The sequence below is a fragment of the Castanea sativa genome, chromosome 5, assembly GCF_040712315.1.
Source record: "Castanea sativa cultivar Marrone di Chiusa Pesio chromosome 5, ASM4071231v1".
In the NCBI taxonomy this organism is placed as follows: domain Eukaryota; kingdom Viridiplantae; phylum Streptophyta; class Magnoliopsida; order Fagales; family Fagaceae; genus Castanea; species Castanea sativa.
This window is the reverse complement of record NC_134017.1, coordinates 73909206-73928267: the sequence shown is the minus strand read 5'-3', so window position 1 is coordinate 73928267 and position 19062 is coordinate 73909206. Positions and strand designations below refer to the sequence as shown.

At 38.0% G+C, this 19062-nt stretch overlaps 1 pseudogene; it reads left to right on the top strand.

The window, feature by feature from the left end:
- The first annotated feature begins 2227 nt into the window (after window positions 1-2227).
- On the top strand, window positions 2228-6885 carry LOC142635782 (G-type lectin S-receptor-like serine/threonine-protein kinase At1g11300; annotated as a pseudogene).
- Window positions 6886-19062: the final 12177 nt, after the last annotated feature.

Below are 19062 nucleotides of genomic sequence, written 5' to 3'. Positions count from 1 at the left end.
GCCAATTGTAAGTGCACAATTGCACCTGGCCCCAAAAACAGTTACGGGCTCAGGCCCAATAAGCCTTAAACAATATGAATTTGTAGAGTGTGGGCTTGAAACCCAGGTTAGAAGTGTCTAAGGATTAAATGACAAGTCAAAGATTGCTAACACTTGAAAACAACAAGGAATATTGTAAAACAACCTGCTCGGATACAAGCCGAGAACTGTTCTTATATTATCTCTTTCTCTTTCTTCTTCTTTTTTTCTTTTTCGATTACAAAAAGGGGGCCCCGATTCCTGTTCTAGGTTGCTCCTTAAATACTCCTCTCTTTGATACTTTGTACACGTGTTGCCCCAACTCCCCCTTAGCCTAGATATTTCTTTTCTCAGTGCCTTTGAATAGTAACCAGAAGTTTCCCTTCCACTGTTCAGGTGTCACTTCCGCATTAATGCGGCCAGGGTGGTAGGTGCAGGGTCTTTAATGTGGAGGTGGCAGCCTTTATCTTTGGTATTTCTCTAACATCGGTGCTTCCAGGACATTCAAGGGTTCACCCCTTTTAACCATTGGTCTTGACCGTGTCATTCCCTAACCTTTACCATGAAGTCCCGGGTTCTCCGGTGTTCGTCCGAGGGGAAGTTCACCCTCGGCTGGATCCTCGGATCCTCGGCAAATGGGCTGACCCGCAGTACTAACAGATTCCAAACCCATAAGTAGGTCGGCCTTCCTTAGCATAGCCCAAAAGGCCCACATTCCCATCAGGATCTTTTTACCCCCCACAACTATAATAGAAGTTAGAAGAATATGGATTGCCTCAAAAAAATATTAATCAAACACACCAATAGAATGATATATTTGTAGAGTTAAAAATATAAAAAAGGTACTGGTAGAAGTCGTTAAAAAAAAAAACAATACTTGAAGAAATTGTTGTTATTTATATATTACACCTCATTATAAAATAGTTATATATTCTCATGTATCATGTGTGATTGTGAGTAGTACTATATAAAAAAAATGAAAGGAAATTGTAACATTTAATGTTGCTATACTCTTATTGAGCCAATATTTCATCAGCCACGTTATTATTCTTTTTTTGTATTTTACTTTTCATCTATTTTTTGCAATATTCAATTTAAATATTAAAATATTCAATAATGCACCATGACTTTAAAACATTCTTGAAGCCGGTTGGGACTTATCAATCATAATAATTTCTACTATTTAGTATTTGATTTATAACTATCATTGACATCTACTCCTTAAAATGTCTATTGCACTCCCACATAACAAAAATTATTAGAAAACACACCCATGAAGTAACTGTGGATTTTCTTTAGTGAGATTGTGATGTGATTTCTTCGATCAAAGATTGGTATTTAGCATAACAAAAGAACAAGTGAATAGTTTTTGTTAGGTTTTTAGACCCCTTAACACAACATGTTTAACCTAATATTAAGCCAAGTTGATCAAAATCTTTGATATTCAAGCCTAGGTTAAACAATTATGAGCAAAACAAATATAATACGAAAAGTAAAAAACATAAAGATCTGATGACCTAGGAAAACTAAACCGGTAAAAAACTTAGGGAGGATTTGACTTAGCTACCCCCAAAATAAAAACAGATTTACTATGGAAGAATTGAAGTTTGTACAATAGGACTTAGACCACTAACATCTTAATGCTACCTCGTGTAGAAAACTTACTACCAAGACCACGTGATAACTCCAAGTCTACGGACTACTTCTTTCCTTGAATTTGCACCAACACAAATTCTCCTACTTGTGACTTTAAGACACCTCTCAAAGGTTTTGTTATTCTTTGAAAGTTTTATATGCAACAACTGAATCATCTACCAATTCTTGATGTGAATCTTGATCTTGGTAGAACTATGTGTGTGTTCTAAGGTAAACACCTCTTAAATCTTACAAAAGATTAAACACACAACCCATCAAAGACTTCCAAAATGTAGCAAGGGTTTTTCCTTTTATACTTGGAGTGAAAGTCATATGAGCTTGGGCTGCATTTGAAACTTTTGCAGAATTTTTTGGGCTGCAATTCTCGATCGATCTAACTTTGCAGTTTTACACAGTAAATTCCTACAAAACACTCAATTCAAGCTTATACTTAAACAAACTTTGAGCAAGCTTAAACCTAGATTCATTATTTTGATCATGATTTGTCAACATATACAAAATGAAGTTCTAATACATTTAGTTCTTAAAGTCTTAAAACCTAACAGCTTTAATAATGGCTATGCAATGGATTAGGTGAATTTTCTTTGAAGGTGAACTTTGTTCATAAAAAATATAACTGAGATAATATATAGAACTTTTAAGTGGTTATTCACACGCTATTATGAATTTGATACAAAATTTATGTCATCTTGGATTTGAGTCCGACGCACCTTGAATATAAGAAAGAAAAACGAAAAAAAGAAAAGGAAAAAAAGAGGCGGGTCCCCTTTCAGGAATAGAAAGTCCAACTTTGAGTCCATAGGGGCGGCTCTTATGAGAGATTTCAAAGAAGCAATAGCGTCCAACAACATCGTGATTCTCACAATTCACAAACCAGAATCTTTGTACAACATACGTGGGAAAAGAGGCATTTAATTCTTCCGATTTTCAAAATCATCATTCTCACAAACCAAGAATTATTGTACATTATATATGTGGGGGAATTGTACAAACCAGAATCATCCAACGGCTGTGGTTATAAAAAACCCGTTCGTTTGTCCACCCATCATGGGGGATAGGCATCTATAAACAACGGTTGAATGAGTTGGGTATCCCCACAAATTTACACAAACCAGAATCATTGAACAAGTTGTGTGACTCTTGTTCGAAATACAAGAATGTCTGTTCTTCTAGTCTTACTATATTGCTTTTGTTTAGATTCTGGCTCTGCCATAGACACCATCACATCTTTTCAACCCATCAAAGATCCTAACTACATTATCTCCAATGGAAGTGTTTTCAAACTGGGATTCTTTAGCCCAGTAAATTCTACCAATCGCTACCTCGGTATATGGTTTAATAAAAAATCTGTTTTACCTGCCCAATGGGTAGCTAACAGAGATAAACCCCTCAATGATTCTTCTGGGGTTCTTACTATATCCGAGGACGGAAATCTCGTACTATTAAATGGTCAAAAGATGATTCTTTGGTCATCAAATGTGACAAACTCTTCTCCCAATTCAAGTGCACTGCTTAAAGATTCGGGGAACTTAGTCCTGCGAGAAAGCACTACTACAGGGACAACCGTATGGGAGAGTTTTAAAAATCCTTCTGATACACTCTTGCAAACAATGAAATTTAGCACCAATGTAAGAACAGGAGAGAAAGTGCAGTTCACCTCATGGAAAAGCCCTTCTGATCCATCCATTGGAAGCTTTTCTGCCGGTATTCAAGCTCAGAGTCTTGTTCAAATATTCCTTTGGAGACACGGTAGCCCACGTTGGCGTAGTGGTCCGTGGAACACTGGGCACTTTATTGGAACGCCAGAAACAGATACGGTGTTTCACGATGGATTTAGTCTCGTAGAGGATGAAGATGGAACATATTCTTTCAGTTGTTCTTATGTGACCGATTCTTTGTTTCATTATGTCCTGACTACCGAAGGAGATATAGTGGAAAGATATTGGGATAATGAGAAAGAAGATTGGGGGAATGTGTGGAATGCTGTGCAGAGTGAGTGTGATGTTTATGGTACGTGTGGGTAATTTGGAAGCTGTAACCCACAAAGTTCGCCAATTTGCAGCTGTTTACCTGGGTTTGAGCCAAAGAGCACAGAAGAATGGAGTAGCGGAAATTGGACTAGTGGATGTGTGAGGAGGACACCATTGCAGTGTGAGAGGGTGAATAATACTGGTGGTCAAGCCGGCAAAATGGATGGGTTTTTGAAACTGAAAATGATGAAGGTGCCAGACCTCACAGATTCGTCACCTGCTCATGAAGACTATTGCAGGCAGCAGTGTTTAGAGAATTGTTCTTGTATAGCTTATGCGTATGATATTGGCACGGGTTGTATGTCATGGGCTAGAAGCTTAATTGACACACAGAAATTCTCCAGCCGTGGATTTGATCTTTACATTCGTGTTGCCCATTCAGAACTAGGTGAGTTGTTTTGTTATCTGTCAAAATTTTATCTTATGCTTCAAATTATTTACTGCCGGTCCAATTGTTAGGTTACTTTGTCTTCTAACTTCAATCCATAGATCAAGTTGACCCCCCACCCCCCCTTCCCCCCAAAAAAAAAAAGAAAAAAAAAAGTGTGAACCTATTTAGAAATCAATTTTGATTGAATTAGTGTAATTTTTTTTTTTCATGATTTACAGATACTAAAGGAGATGTGATAAAAATAGTCAGAATCACCGTGATCATAGGAACAGTTTTTATTTCAATCTGCATATTCATATTGTGGAGGTGGATGGCTAAACATAAAGGTAATATTTCTAAGTAACACAATGGACTAGGAAATTTATCTATATATTAGAAATTACTCACAATGTAGTAAAAATCAGCAAGGAGAAACAAAGCAAATGGGATTTTATCATTTAACAGAGGAGAAGCACACAAACAATTTCCAAGTGAAAACATGCTTGGAGACAATCTGGATCAAGTTGAAGTCCAGGAGCTACCACTATTCGATTTTGAGAAGTTGGCAAGTGCAACAAACAACTTCCATCAATCCAACAAGCTTGGTCAGGGTGGATTTGGTCCTATATATACGGTAATGGTTGCTATTCTAGAGGTTTATTATATAATAATTTGAATATGTATTAATTATTTGAGTCTTATTCATAGGGAAAATTAATAGATGGAAAAGAAATTGTTGTAAAAAGACTTTCCAAAACATCTGGATAAGGCTTAGAATAATTTATGAATAAGGTGGTGGTAATATCTAAACTCCTACATTGGAATCTTGTTAAGCTCATTGGTTGCTGTGTTGAAGGAGAAGAGAGGATGTTGATCTATGAATACATGCCAAACAAAAGTCTGGATGCATTTCTTTTTGGTTGGTTAATTTTGATTCCCTTTCTTTTTACACGAATATTTCACCTTTTTAATTTTTTTTAATTATAATTTTATAATTTCGTGCATAGAAATTGCTAAAGATGTTAAGTGCCAATCCTAGTCAAGGCACAAGTCTATTATAAACCTCTAATACGAGTTTATTATATCCAATCCTACTCAGAGTCCTTGTAAAGTACTCCTAATCCTACTATAGTTCATGCACCATGTTAATTCCCTTTGTTCTCTCTTTTTCTCTTTCTTTCTTTTTATTTATTTATTTATTTTATATATTTTCTCATATACATCAATTTAATTTTTTTCTCTTTTTACTTGGTATTAGAAAATAGAGAGTTACCACTGCACACCCTTGGTGTGATGGTCACTTCACAAGTATAAGTGCTAGAGTAGGGTCGGGGTTCAAGTCTCCAGGAGAGAGTTTCACACACATATACACTTAGATTAGGCTAGAGTAGAATTCTATCTTGTATTAAAAAAGAAAATAGGGAGTTAACATGGTTCGGCCTTAGAGACTTACATCCACAAAAAAAGCTCTTGATGGATAAATCTTAGTTATTAGCTCTATGTATTACAATGAACTCATTATAGAATATTTATAGTAGACTCAATTCTAAACTAATAGTAGGTAAACTTGGTTACAATACTTCAATTGTGATAATTTTGTTTGCACTCCAAGTAAGATTATGATAACATTACTTAGATTCTAAGTAGGATTGATTAGAAACAATGAACTTGGACTAGAGTTATATAACAGATTCGTACCTTGACTTGAATTAGATGTTGATTTTTTTAACAGAAATATTTTGTCACTGTGTAATGAGATAATGGAACTATATTCTTTGTTGTGGTGCTTCAGTTGAAACATAGTGTTTTAGTGAATTTCTCTTAATAAACTTTTGCAAACTTTATATTCATTCATCTTGTAAGTTTAACTCTCATGTTCTTTCTCTTGTTTCTTTTTGATTAAATTCATTAGATCCACACAAAAATGAATTGCTAGATTGGACAAATCGCTTCAACATTGTTGAAGGAATTGGTCGAGGTCTGCTGTACCTTCATAAGGATTCTAGATTAAGAATTATTCATAGAGATCTAAAGGTAAGTAACATCTTGTTGGATAAAGAACTAAATCCAAAAATATCAGATTTTGGTACGAACAGGATTTTTAGCGGTAATGAAGACCAGGTTGATACTAGAAGGGTCGTCAGAACTTAGTAAGTACACTTGATTTGTTAAATTTAATTTGTTAGCAATACTAATATATGAGATGATAAGATCTGGATGTGTTTTATTGTTGGAATTCAGTCGCTATAAGTCCCTTGAATATGCAATAGAAGGACGATTTTCAGAGAAATTAGATGTCTTCAGTTTTGGAGTGTTGTTACTAGAGATAATTAGTGGAAGAAGAATTACTTGCTTTTATGATGAAGAGCAGTCCCTAACTCTTTTAGGAGTAGTAAGTCATCTTATTGCCTCATTTTTTAAAACCTCTATTGCTTTGTTTTTTTTTTAATAAGTTTTGGTATTTGTGCAAACAATTTCAATCTTGTTTATATTTTCCAAGCATGGAAATTGTGGAATGCAAACAACATTGTAGCATTAATAGACCCGATGATTTAAGAAAAATGCTTTGAAATTGAGATGTTGAGATGCATACATGTCAAGCTGCTGTGTGTGCAAGAATTTGCTAAAGATAGGCCAACTCCATCTGTTGTTGTTTCTATGCTTAAAAGTGAAATTGTTGATCTGCCTCATCCAAAGAAACCAGCATACACCAAAAGGCATATGGACTTAGATACCAAGTCCTCTCAAAGCAGTCAAAATATATGCTCAGTTAACAACGTTACTATTACAACAATGGCTCAAGGTCAATAGCCAGCATGTGTTAAACATAATTTTGTCGCGGTTATTTAATCGAATTGAATGAATATTCAAAATAACTGGACATGAAATTTTTATTAGAGAAGCAGTAGAATTTGTTGAATTTTATCATACACAATTTAACTGAAATATTTCTATATTCCAGTTTTTTTTTTTTCTCATATGATATCAATACTAATTCTTTGGTTTCCTCTTTAATTTCCACCATGAGTCCCTTGTCATACATTCAATCTAAGGACTAAAGTATATAACCATATTCTGTTCTTGGTACATTTACGAAGATTTATCTCTTTAACAAACTATTTAAACTATATTATGGTGAATACAGAAAAGAATAGAGGAAATGAACAAGAATTAATGAAAGTAAAGACTTCTCTATTCGGTATGTTTTGTTTGTATAGGAGAGGGGTATACGTTGAGATTTCAGTGAGTTATATTGGAAAGAGTTTACCTAGGACCTTAATTTTTTCTTGAATCAAGGTTAATTGACATGCTTTGATTCAAGTCATGATTTTTTTTTTTTTGTTGATAAACTTCAATCTTTATTGCAGAAAAAACTAAGCAAAACTACAGTCTGCCTTACACACCAAAGCTAAAACATCTTTGGTTCAAGTCATGATTGAGGATTGAATACAAGTAAAATAAATATGAAAATGATTTTGCATTAACTATAGTAGCTATACTAATGGCTCAAGCCGTCTTGATTTTGAATATGAGATCACAAAGACTGCTAGGTGGATGAAATTTTGTGAACACGTTGACAAGTTGATCTTCAAACGAGACAAATTGCAAGTGGATGCTGTTATGGTGAAGATGGTGACAAATGAAGTGGCAATCGATCTCAATGTGTTTGGTGGGCTCGTGGAGTAATATGGATAGCACTCCAATTGTCATAGTTGATGTGGGTGCTAGTCATGTGCGGAGCATCTGAATGGGCTAAGAGCCATCAAAGCCATAACAGTTTTGAAGTGATATTGGCGAGGGCTCTGTATGCAACCTCCACATAGGAGCGGGCAATGGCATATATATTGCTTCTTACTACACTAGGAAGGGACGTTCCAAGCAAAAAACAATAGCTATTGGTAGGATCACCAACCCAATTTGCATCAACTAGGAGCCATTGAAGCAATAGAAGTTCATAAGTTTTATTGGAGAGGGCTCTATACTATACCTCAGGGTCAGTGCTTGAGCAGGTACGAACCAATTTCCAATTATTCCATTTACATACACTTAAACCAAATTCTCTATAATATAAGAAGTAAACCATTAAACCAGATGCTCTGCTTTGTACACTCAAGCATGATTTACCTCTCTAACACAAAAGTTTTTGGTATCTTAGGGATTAGTGTCTATTCCAAAAATTGCTAAATAATATGTGGCACATATACCAATAACAAAATAGACAGCATACCTGAGAGCATGGCATCCACTTTTTAAACTTAAATCAATTGAAGGTCTTGGCCTTAGAAGAACCGAGATCTAAATAAAGCCTTGATCTCTTATGCGGATAAGACATGGGTTCATCTCCTGAACTCCAAATATCTCCAAGATTGAAGAAATCAACTGCTGCCATCTAGAACAATCCCAGAAATCAACCAAGTAGTAGACCTCACCCTCCCTGCTTCAAAGTTCAAAGCAATTGAATAGGCCAAAATAGGTAAATTCCTTTAATTTTTAAACTATGTAGAAAAATACCACACTTTTCAAACTATTTAGCAAAATGCTCTTGTTTTGAAACTCGATTTTAACAAAATTGAGTTCTGTATGAAATTCAATATCCTCAAAATCAAGCTGTAAGTATATTGTGCGTACCCAAAATGTGATTATTGGGCTCAACCCCTACATGGGCTCACAATCTATTTGTATTGTGGGTTTTTGGGTTTCCTTCTATGGGTGGTTTTGTGCCTGACAACTCAATTACACTTATTTTTTCAACTCCTCTCTAAACCTCACATAATTGCTTCCTCTTTCTCCCTTAGAATGGCTACTCTCTTTTCCCAGTGTTCTCTCTAAAATTACCCACCCCCACTTTCTTCATTCTCATCTCTTATTTATAGCTCAAGACTAGCAGAAGAGTTATGATTACTTTCGTGGTGAGTGGGAAAAGAGGTCAATGTTATTACCCTTAAGTAGGTGTTTAGTTGGAAGTGAGAGGCGGTGAGAGTGACATTGGAACTGGTTCCCACATTAGAAGATCTATCCGGCAACGATACTCCCCAGGCAATGCCGAGCATCTTGGGACTCACCTTCCCAGGTAATTGCATTCTCCAACTAGGCAGGGTCTCAACTTCGCCTTTCATGTCATAATGGCTTCATTACAGTTCCTGGGTTTTGGATGGGCGACAAGGTTTGCCTGGACTAAGTTTGTAGGCCCAACATAACACACATTCACGCATGATGTTCCAAGACCCGAGGCCCAACAAGTCCACAGCCTTGTATAAGTGGCGTTATTGTGATGGGTTTTATGAACTATGAACTTGGGGGGAAGTAGCATCCTGTACAATAGCCCCCCATTGATTCGTGCCCGGCTCCTGGGCACGAATCAAGGACTAAGAGCCAAGCACTATATGAGAAGTCCAACAAACAGATACATGACAGCTCAAAAGACTCATTAATGCGCCCTTGAAAGGCGTGTGGCATTTGGCTGTTGGCTCAGCTGTCATCATTGTCTTACGGTTCGTGAACTGAGGCAGCACGTGTTTGGTAGTTGAGATGGGGATTTGTAGGGTTTCCCACTTCCCATTTATTAAATGTCATTTATTCCCTTATTTGGCTCCTATAAATAGTTCCTTCTGAGTCCCTACTTCACTTTTGCATTCTTCATTCTCCAAACTACCTCTCTGCCGAGCATACTGTTATTGTGCGCTCATCTTCCAGCCTAGAACACCATTCCTTCCTAGACTCCCAAAGTAAGTTCTCTTCACCATTCCTTTCATTTCTTCTTCTTTTTTCAGTTTTCTTTCAATCTAAGCTTAGGAATGGGTTATTCTCACCTCCTATCTTCAGAGGCGTCCTTGGCTAGCTTTAGGGCAGCCTATAATGTTCCTAGAGACATCGATATCGCCTATTGTCACGAGGGCGATATCGACCTTCATAGGCGTATTGGTGTAAACACCGTCTTTTTCCCTCTAATGGCTATTCTTGAGGGTGGGGTTGGGTTCCCAATCAACCCCTTTATTATAGGTACCCTTAGGTTTCACAATTTGTGTCTCGACCAACTCCCTCTAAGGGGTTTCATAATTAGGGTTTTGAATAAGACGACCTTTTCATTTTTTTTTTCTTTTTTTCTTCGAGTGGTGAGTTATGTGAGTAGGTTAAACCACATATTCGATCAGCAGTTAAACCACCACAACATTAACTTTATGTATAGTCTGTGCGGAAAAATTAGGTTCGATTATTACCTAAAAACCAGAGATACACGGGTACGACTGATATCTTGCCTTATCGATTCTAACAAAAACTTGACAGGGAAATTTGTCCGAGTGAGTGGTAATTGGTTTGTTGAAGAGCTCCCTTGCCCGGTCTCGCCGCACGACGTTGGTCGGTACCAAGAACCTTCATTTGCTTTAAGTTTGCGTCTCTTAATTGTTTACGTATTAAACTAATTGGTCTTTTTTGTTGATTTGCTACATAATCAAAATGGTTCCAACCAGATCTCCGAGTTGTACACGTACGAGATCTTAAATTTGTACTTAGATCAGAAATTTTCATACACGAGGACGGGCAACTCCGAGCATCCCTTTTGATACTCAGCGTTAACCCGCTGTATACTACTTGGCAATCATTCAGCCACGCATTGTTGGTAGATAGTCCACTTCTCTCGTACATAGGCATTCGGCACAAAAACTTACTCCTGCCTATGCTCACTGTCGGTGAAGCTCGGGATCTTGGCCCCCAGTATACTATCGCGGACGATCTTGTGCTGATAAGGGACAGCTCTACTGAAATTGTATCTTAGAATTGTAAAAGACACGTGCCCGTTGGAGAGCTCGAGGCCCCTGCCCCAGTAGCCGAGCCAAAAGCAGCTGAGCCGATTAGTCCCTTGGGCGCCGAGGCCGACCAAGCAGAGAAGATGGTAAAGAAGAGAGTGATGACCATTGATCGGTTTTTGCTTGGCATCAACCTCGCGACTTAACTTTAACTCCCCCAAGGAAAGGGTTAGGTTCCTCCTACTAGTGAGGCTAAGAAAAGGAAGCGCACCATCTAGAAAACCACTCTCGTCCCGAGCGATACTCCCTCGAAGACCCCGCCTCATGCAACAGGTGGGCCTATGATCCAGGAGTTGATCGGTGTTTCCCAATGAGCAGTCCAGGTCAGGATCAATGTGGCATCCTTTTCTCAGCCTAAGACGGGTTGCTAGACTGTCTTTAGATTGGGCAATAGGCCTTTGCTGGCTACTGCTAGTGTACGGTTGTGGACATAAGGAGGAGGGGGTGAGTCACCCAGAGCCTAGCAAAGGGTCTCCTTTTGCCCGAGGATGCTCATTTCTTCTTGGAGAGTGACGACGAGTCACTAGCTAGGCGGTTGCAGTGGCACACCATTGCGGTAATTTACTATTTCACCTTCTTTCATGTGTTGTAATACATAGGTATCTTTCTTGTCTTTACTTATGGTTTTATCATTGTCATGTCATAAGGCCGCGCAGCTGACTTGCGTTATTGATGAGAGATTAAAAGAGGTTGCCAAGGTCATTGAAGGGGAGAAGGCGTTAAAAGACGTTGCTGCGGCCACGGCCAAGGAAAAAGGCAAAGTTGCTAAGAAGATTAATGCTTTGTTTATGTTATTTTGCTTGTCATGTACTTGGTTTGCCTAAGTCGTTAGGTTGTGGCAACGAGACTATTTCTTTAACCTTTGAATTATTTTAATTAGTCTTGTTAAGATGGAAGCTGGGTGTTTTTCTCCTTCCTCCCCCTTTCTTTTAAACATATCCATGCTTGTAGGTAACTACCGAGTTTACACATAATTGTGGTTAATTTGCTTATCATACCTTATTTTCTCACTTATGGTGGCAGGGAATCCATATCAGGGTTTACCTTGTTTTAATTTGTAGTCGCCACCCGCTTAGTAATAAAGATCGAACCGGGAGCAAGTTTCAACCCTTAGATATAGTTTCAAGCTTAGGTTATCACATGCCCGGCGAGGGAGATCAAACCGAGGAGAGATTTCCATCCTTAGGACATTTTAGTGTAAGGTTTTCACCTACTTGGTGATGAAGATCGAACTGAGGATAGGTTTCTGTCCTTAGAATATCTTAGTGTAAGGTTTTCACCTGCTCGGTGATGAAGATCGAACTGAGGACAGGTTTCTGTCCATAGAATATTTTAGTGTAAGGTTTCCACCTGCTCAGTGATGAAGATCGAACTGAGGACAGGTTACTGTCCTTAGAATATCTTAGTGTAAGGTTTCCTCCTGCTCGGTGATGAAGATCAAATCGAGGAATTAGAATATTTTAGTATAAGGTTTTCACATGCTTGGTGATGAAGATTGAACCGAGGATAGGTTTTTGTCCTTAGAATATCTTAGTGTAAGGTTTTCACGCGCTCGATGATGAAAATCGAACAAAGGACAGGTTTCTGTCCTTAAAATATTTTAGTGTAAGGTTTCCATCTACTCGGTGATGAAGATCAAACTGAGGACAGGTATATGTCCTTAGAATATTTTAGTGTAAGGTTTCTACCTGCTCAGTGATGAAGATCGAATCAAGGACAGGTTTTTGTCCTTAGAATATCTTACATTTCTCTCTACATATATTAACCGGGGCAAATGAGTTAAAAAAAAATGATGGAATCATAAGTAAAAATACTCCTACATGGATAAACATCGCTTTATATTGATTAACAATATGTACATATAATACCACACTTGATAGGTATCCTTGCATACTGATAATCAGTGATAAAATTTCTTCAGATTGTGGGCATTCCACGGCCGAGGAAGAGGTTTCACAACTAAATCCTCCAAATAATATGCCCTTGTGCCTGTAATGGCGGTAATTCTATACGGTCCCTCCCAAGTTGGTGCTAATTTCCCTGCGTTGATGTCTCGTGTATTCCCTACTACCTTCTGAAGTACCAAGTCTCCCACTCCAAACTCCCTTTTCCTCACATCCCTATTATATCTCTAGGCAAGTTTTTGTTGATACTCTGTTAACCGTATGGTCATGGATTCCCGACGTTCTTCCAATAGGTTCAATTGTTTTAACATCAACTATGAATTCTCGGTAAGGTTGAATCCCAAAACTTAGGCACTGCATAAGCTCACTTCTGCCGGAATGACTGCTTCCACTCCATATGTCAGGGAGAATGGGGTTTCTCCTGTGGACCTTCTCGGGGTAGTTCGGTATGCCTATAGAACACTAGGCAACTCCTCTGCCCACCTGCCCTTGGCACCTTCTAACCTTATCTTCAACCCGTTCACAATGGTCTTGTTGGTGGCTTTAGCTTGGCCATTGCTTTGTGGATATGCCGGGGTGAAATACTAATTTGTGATACCAAGGCTACCACAAAACTTGCGGAAAAGCTTTGCTATCGAATTGCAACTTGTAATCTGACACGAGGGACTCTGGCACCTTGAATCTCTTCACTATATTCCTTCATATGAACTTCTTAACATCCACGTCATGGATGTTCGCCAACACCTCTGCCTCCGCCCATTTAGTAAAGTAATTCACGGCCACGAGGACAAACCTTTGGTTTCCCATCGCCCGAGGGAATGGACCAACAATATCTAACCCCCATTACGTAAAGGGCCAAGGGTTACTGATGGGATTCAAGTTCCCTGCCGGTTGATGGATCATTGGGGAGTGCTTCTAACACTGTTCACATTTCCGAGCATATTCGTTAGCATCCTTTTGCATTTGTGGCCACCAAAATCCCTAAGTCATTGCTCGATGTGCTAATGAACGCCCCCCACATGGCTGCCGCACACCCCTTCATGCAGCTCGGCTAGAAGTTCTTCAATCTTACTGGGGTGTAAACATTACAAGTAGGGCCCATCAAAAGATCTTCGATATAACATTCGATCGGTTGATAGCCAATATCGAGCTGCTGTCTAGCAAATTTTTTCTGCTTCTTTCTCATTGTCAGGCACACGATCCTCGCCCAAAAAGTTGATGATCGGATCCATCCAGCATGGCCCAGCTGTTGTCACCTGCGAAACTCCCATTCTCACATTAATACTTGGTTCTACTACTAATTCCACTTTTATTAACCGAGGAGTTTCCTTGGTTGATGATGACACCAATGTGGCCAATGAGTCAGCGTGTCGGTTCTGCCCCCTTGATACTTGAACCACTTTGAGGCTTAAAAAGAGGTCCATAGTTTGTTTCACCAACCATAAGTACTCCATCATCCGGGGATCCTTCGCCTCAAAGCTTCCTTGTACCTGACTAACCACTAACCGAGATTCTGAATATACCTCTATCTCCTTGGCACCCATATCTGATACAACTCTTAGCCCGGCCAGCGGGGCCTCATACTCAGCTTCGTTGTTGGAGGCTTTATAGCCTAACTGAAAGGAATGTTCCAATTTTATTCCTTTTGGGGTGATGACTATGATCCCAGCACCAGCTCCTAATGCGCTGGATGCACCGTCTACGAATACCTTCCACAAGATTACCTCTATTGGGCAAACCATCTCATTCCCTCCTCTTGGGGAAAACTCCCCAATGAAATCGACGAGAATTTGTCCCTTCACCAAGCTTCTTGGCTTGTATCTGATATTAAAGGAGCTCAGCCGAGTTCCCCACTTAGCTATTCTTCCTGTAAAATCAAATCTCTTCAATAACGATTGTAGAGGATACTTAGTCAATACGTAAATGGTGTGAGCCTGAAAGTAGTAGGACAACTTTCGTGTAGCATGTACTAGTACCAATACTAACTTCTTATACCCTTGTCTCAGCATCTACCATGGTCTTATTGATCTAGTATACTAGTTGTTGCACTCTCCGGTCCCTAAGAAGTATGGAGCTCACAGCATGTTCCAACACAGAAAGATACTTCCCCGTGGTCAAGGGTTGTCAACATAGGCACCCGCACCAAATATTCTTTCAACTCCTGGAAAAACTTTTCACATTCCTCACTCCACTGGAAATCTTTCCACTTCTTCAAAAGTTGGTAGATTGGACGGCAACGGTATGCAAATTTGGAGATAAACTGGTTAAGGGCAGCTAACATGCCAGTCAGTACTTGGACTTCCTTTGGATTGCTAGATGGTCTAAGACGTTGTACTACCTAAATTTGATCGGGGTTGACTTCTATTCCTTGGTTACTGGTCAAATACCCTAAGAACTTGCCAGCCCCCACTCCGAAAGCACACTTCTCGGCATTGAGTCACAGCTTGTGCTGTCAAAGCACTTCGAACACCCCTTTGAAACTGTCGATGTGCTGCACTTCCTGTTTTCTTTTCACCACCATGTCATCAATGTACACCTCAACTGTTCGCCCTATCTTGTCTCTGAACATTCTTGTCATCATTCGTTGATATGTAGTCTCGGCGTTCTTTAACCCAAACGGCATCACGGTATAATGATAGTTAGCATCAGGGGTTATGAATACTATCTTCTCCTAGTCCTCGGCAACTAGGGCAATCTGGTGATAACCTTGAAAAACGTCCAGAAAGCTCATCCTTGGATGCCCATATGTGACATCTACTAGCTGATCAATCATGGGCATCGTGAATGGATCCTTTGGACATGCTTGGTTCAGGTCGGTAAAGTCAACACAGACCCTCCATTTATCATTTTTCTTTTTTACCAGCATGGTATTCGCAAGCCACTCAGAGAAGAAAATCTCCTTTATAGCCCTGGCTCCCTTCAACCTCTTGACCGCTTGTTTGACAGCCTTGACGTGTTCCTTAGCCGATCTCCTTGGCTTCTGCTTCTTGGGAGGGCATAGGGGATCCATGTTGAGCTTGTGAACTATAAACTCAAGGTCCACCCCGGGTACCTTATACGGGCTCCAAGCGAACACGTCTACGATCTGTACAAGAAACAGTAACATCTCAACTCTCTCTTTGTCTTTCACACTCGCTCCAATCAGAAAACTCCTGTCGTCATCTGGCAATATCTTCACTCTCGCCAGTAATAATAGAAATATATTAAAAATAAAGATGAAAATTTTCAAAATCCTTTTTTTGACATTTCATTTAACATTATTTATAAATAATAAAATATTAAAAAAAATCCTGAAATGCTTATATTCTTCACACACCACGACTTTTTTTATTTATTTATATATATACAAGATAGAATTCTACTTTAACCTAATTTAAGTATATGCGTGTGTGAAATGAGATCATGAAAAAACTAATTAGCCACTATTATTATGGAATAAATGTCTTTTTTTATGCATCTAAGAAAATGAAATGTATAGAGTTTACTTATTAAGGTATATGTAAAGATTCACGTTAAAAAATATTTAAAGGTTTTTTTGAAAAAAAAAAAGTATATGTAAGGTTTTTATTAACTTAAAAAACAATGAAAAACCAAATTTTAATTACTACAACCATTGCTACTCTTTAAATCACACAGAACACTATATTTAATTACATAAACTACAGAGTTAGACTATTTTAGATATACACCACCATAATCAACTTATAAATTACAACTCAAATCAATCATAAAATTACACAATCAAAGCCTGAACATGTAACATTAATTACCTTCTGAATTATTGCTTGAAATTTTTACAATTATTGAAAGAAAATTGCCAAATTTAATTTTTAGAAAACATTAAGACAAGGTGAATTTTAAATTTTTTTTTAATTCCATAGAAAAAATATTACCCACATTATTTCAACCCTTATGGAAAAGAAGGTTTACATGTAGCATGGAAAATGTGTTTAATTGACTTAGATATATAAAATTAGTCAATCGACTATGGTAGAATTAAGATTTCAAATTTTAAATAAAACAATTCTACAATAATAAAAAATTATCTTGTGATAAATATGATTATGAAATACATTACTTTTCATTAAATTAGTTCAAATTACATAATAATAATAATAATAATAATAATAATAATAATAATAATAATAATAATAATAATAATGAGACCACCTTAAAAAATAATCACACGCAACGCGCGGGTTCGACTAATTTTAATAAAGAAGATCTCTTGTAATGAACCTGTCAAATTTATCTTAACCATCAAAATAATTTCATTATTCAATAGGTATGAACATGGAACTTACCAGAGACAAATGAACATTCGTATTACTTCAAAAGAATTTTTACTGGTGTGTCAGCCATTTAGAGAGGCACGTATACCCAAGAGCCTAATCAACTGAAGGTCTTAGCCTCAAAAGAATGGATAAACCATATAAGCTTTGATTTTGGGCTTATAAGTAGGTTCTAATGCAGATAAGATCTGGGTTCATTTCGGCATCTCCTGCTCAAATCCAAATATTTTTTTCTGCCTTCAGTTCTAATCTTCAAGATTGAAGAAGGCAGCTTCTCCCATCAAGAAAGGAATTTACAACTATTCATGAGTACATACAATCCCAATACCAATATATGGACTAATTCATGGGTCCATGCAATCTCCACCCTCCCAACCAATCCCAGAAATCAACCAAGTAATAGGCCTCAGTCTCCTTGCTTCAAAGCAATGTAACAATGATCATCTTTCCAATATTTATTTATTTTTAAGTCCTAATGTATCCATCCACATTCAAAACATCTAAAGATGCCATCATCTGGTTCAAAATAAAAGAGTCACTGAAAAGATTTTCGCTTCTTCCCCTTCGCATGCCCAAGTTAAGGCAGCTTTACGCGCAGTCTCCATTGACGCTGTTATCAAGCCCACTTCTTGCTCGGACTGGTCCATTAGAGCGTTCATTTAATTTTATGACCCACAAACAATTATATATGTTGGGCCTCTAAGAAACGTCTACGGTTAGAGCAGACACAGCGACTTCACCTTTATGAGAACAGCAAACAATTGATACATTGTTCCTTGGAATATGGTATAGTAAAATTCATGTATTCACTGCGGTATCGGTAGCTAACAGAAAGAAACCCCTCAAGGATTCTTCTAGATTTCTTACTATACATTGGGACAGCAACCTTGTACTATTAAATGGACAGACAGGAGATTCTTTGGTCATCAAGTGTTAACAACTCTGTTGTCAATCCAAGTGCCCAGCTTTTAGATTCAGGGAACCTAGTCATGCGAGAAAACACGACAATCATATTCCATCCATTAGAAGCTTCTCTTGGGGTTTTTGTCCTCTTGGTCTTCCTCTATTCATTTGGAAATACGGATTCTCCATTTCATATTATCATAACAGATTTAATCTTGAAGATGATTGACAAGGAACAATTTCTATAAGTTTTTCTAATCTGACCAATACTTTAGTACATTTTTCTCTCATTCCTAATGGGCGTTTTGTGCAAAGATCTTGGGATGATGAGAAGAAGGTTTGGGCGGGCGTGTAGAAAGCTTTGCGGAGTGTCTGTGAGGGTTAAGGTAACTGTGGGGCATTTGGAATCTGGAATTCACCATGTTCGCCAATTTGGAGCTGTTTTCGGGGGTTTAAGCCAAGGAATACAGAGGCGGAAAAATGGATGGGTTTTTGAAACTGAATACGATGAAGTTGCCAGGCTTTGCAGATTGGTCATCTGCTAATGAAGACGTATGCAGACAACATTGTTTGGAGAACTATTATTCAGTTCTTGCATAGCTTATCCATATGATACTGGCACTAGTTGTAAGTCATGAAATAGAAGCTTAATTGACACACAATCTTTCTTTACTTTCGTGTTGCTCATTAACAACTTGAGTTTTTTTTTTTTTTTTTGGGGGGGGGGGGGGGGGGGGGGTGGTCAAAATCTGTCATATGCATGAAATCATGCACGGCTTGTCAAAATCTATCTTATGCGTCATAACAACTTGATCTCTCTCTCTCTCTTGTAAGCAATTAAGAGAGCAGAATACAAAAAATAACTTGGTGCACACTCTCAGATTCCAAGTGGAAGTTGGATTTTTAATTTATTTGTACAAGTGTTGTACACAGATCTCGGAACAGTTTCCCTTTCAATCTGCACTTGCTTGTGGTGGAGATGGATTGCTAAACAAAAAGGTAATATTCCGACTAAAATTAACATAATGGACTTCTTTATTGATGTATAACATGGTTTAATATTTAAATTTTGTAATTATTTAT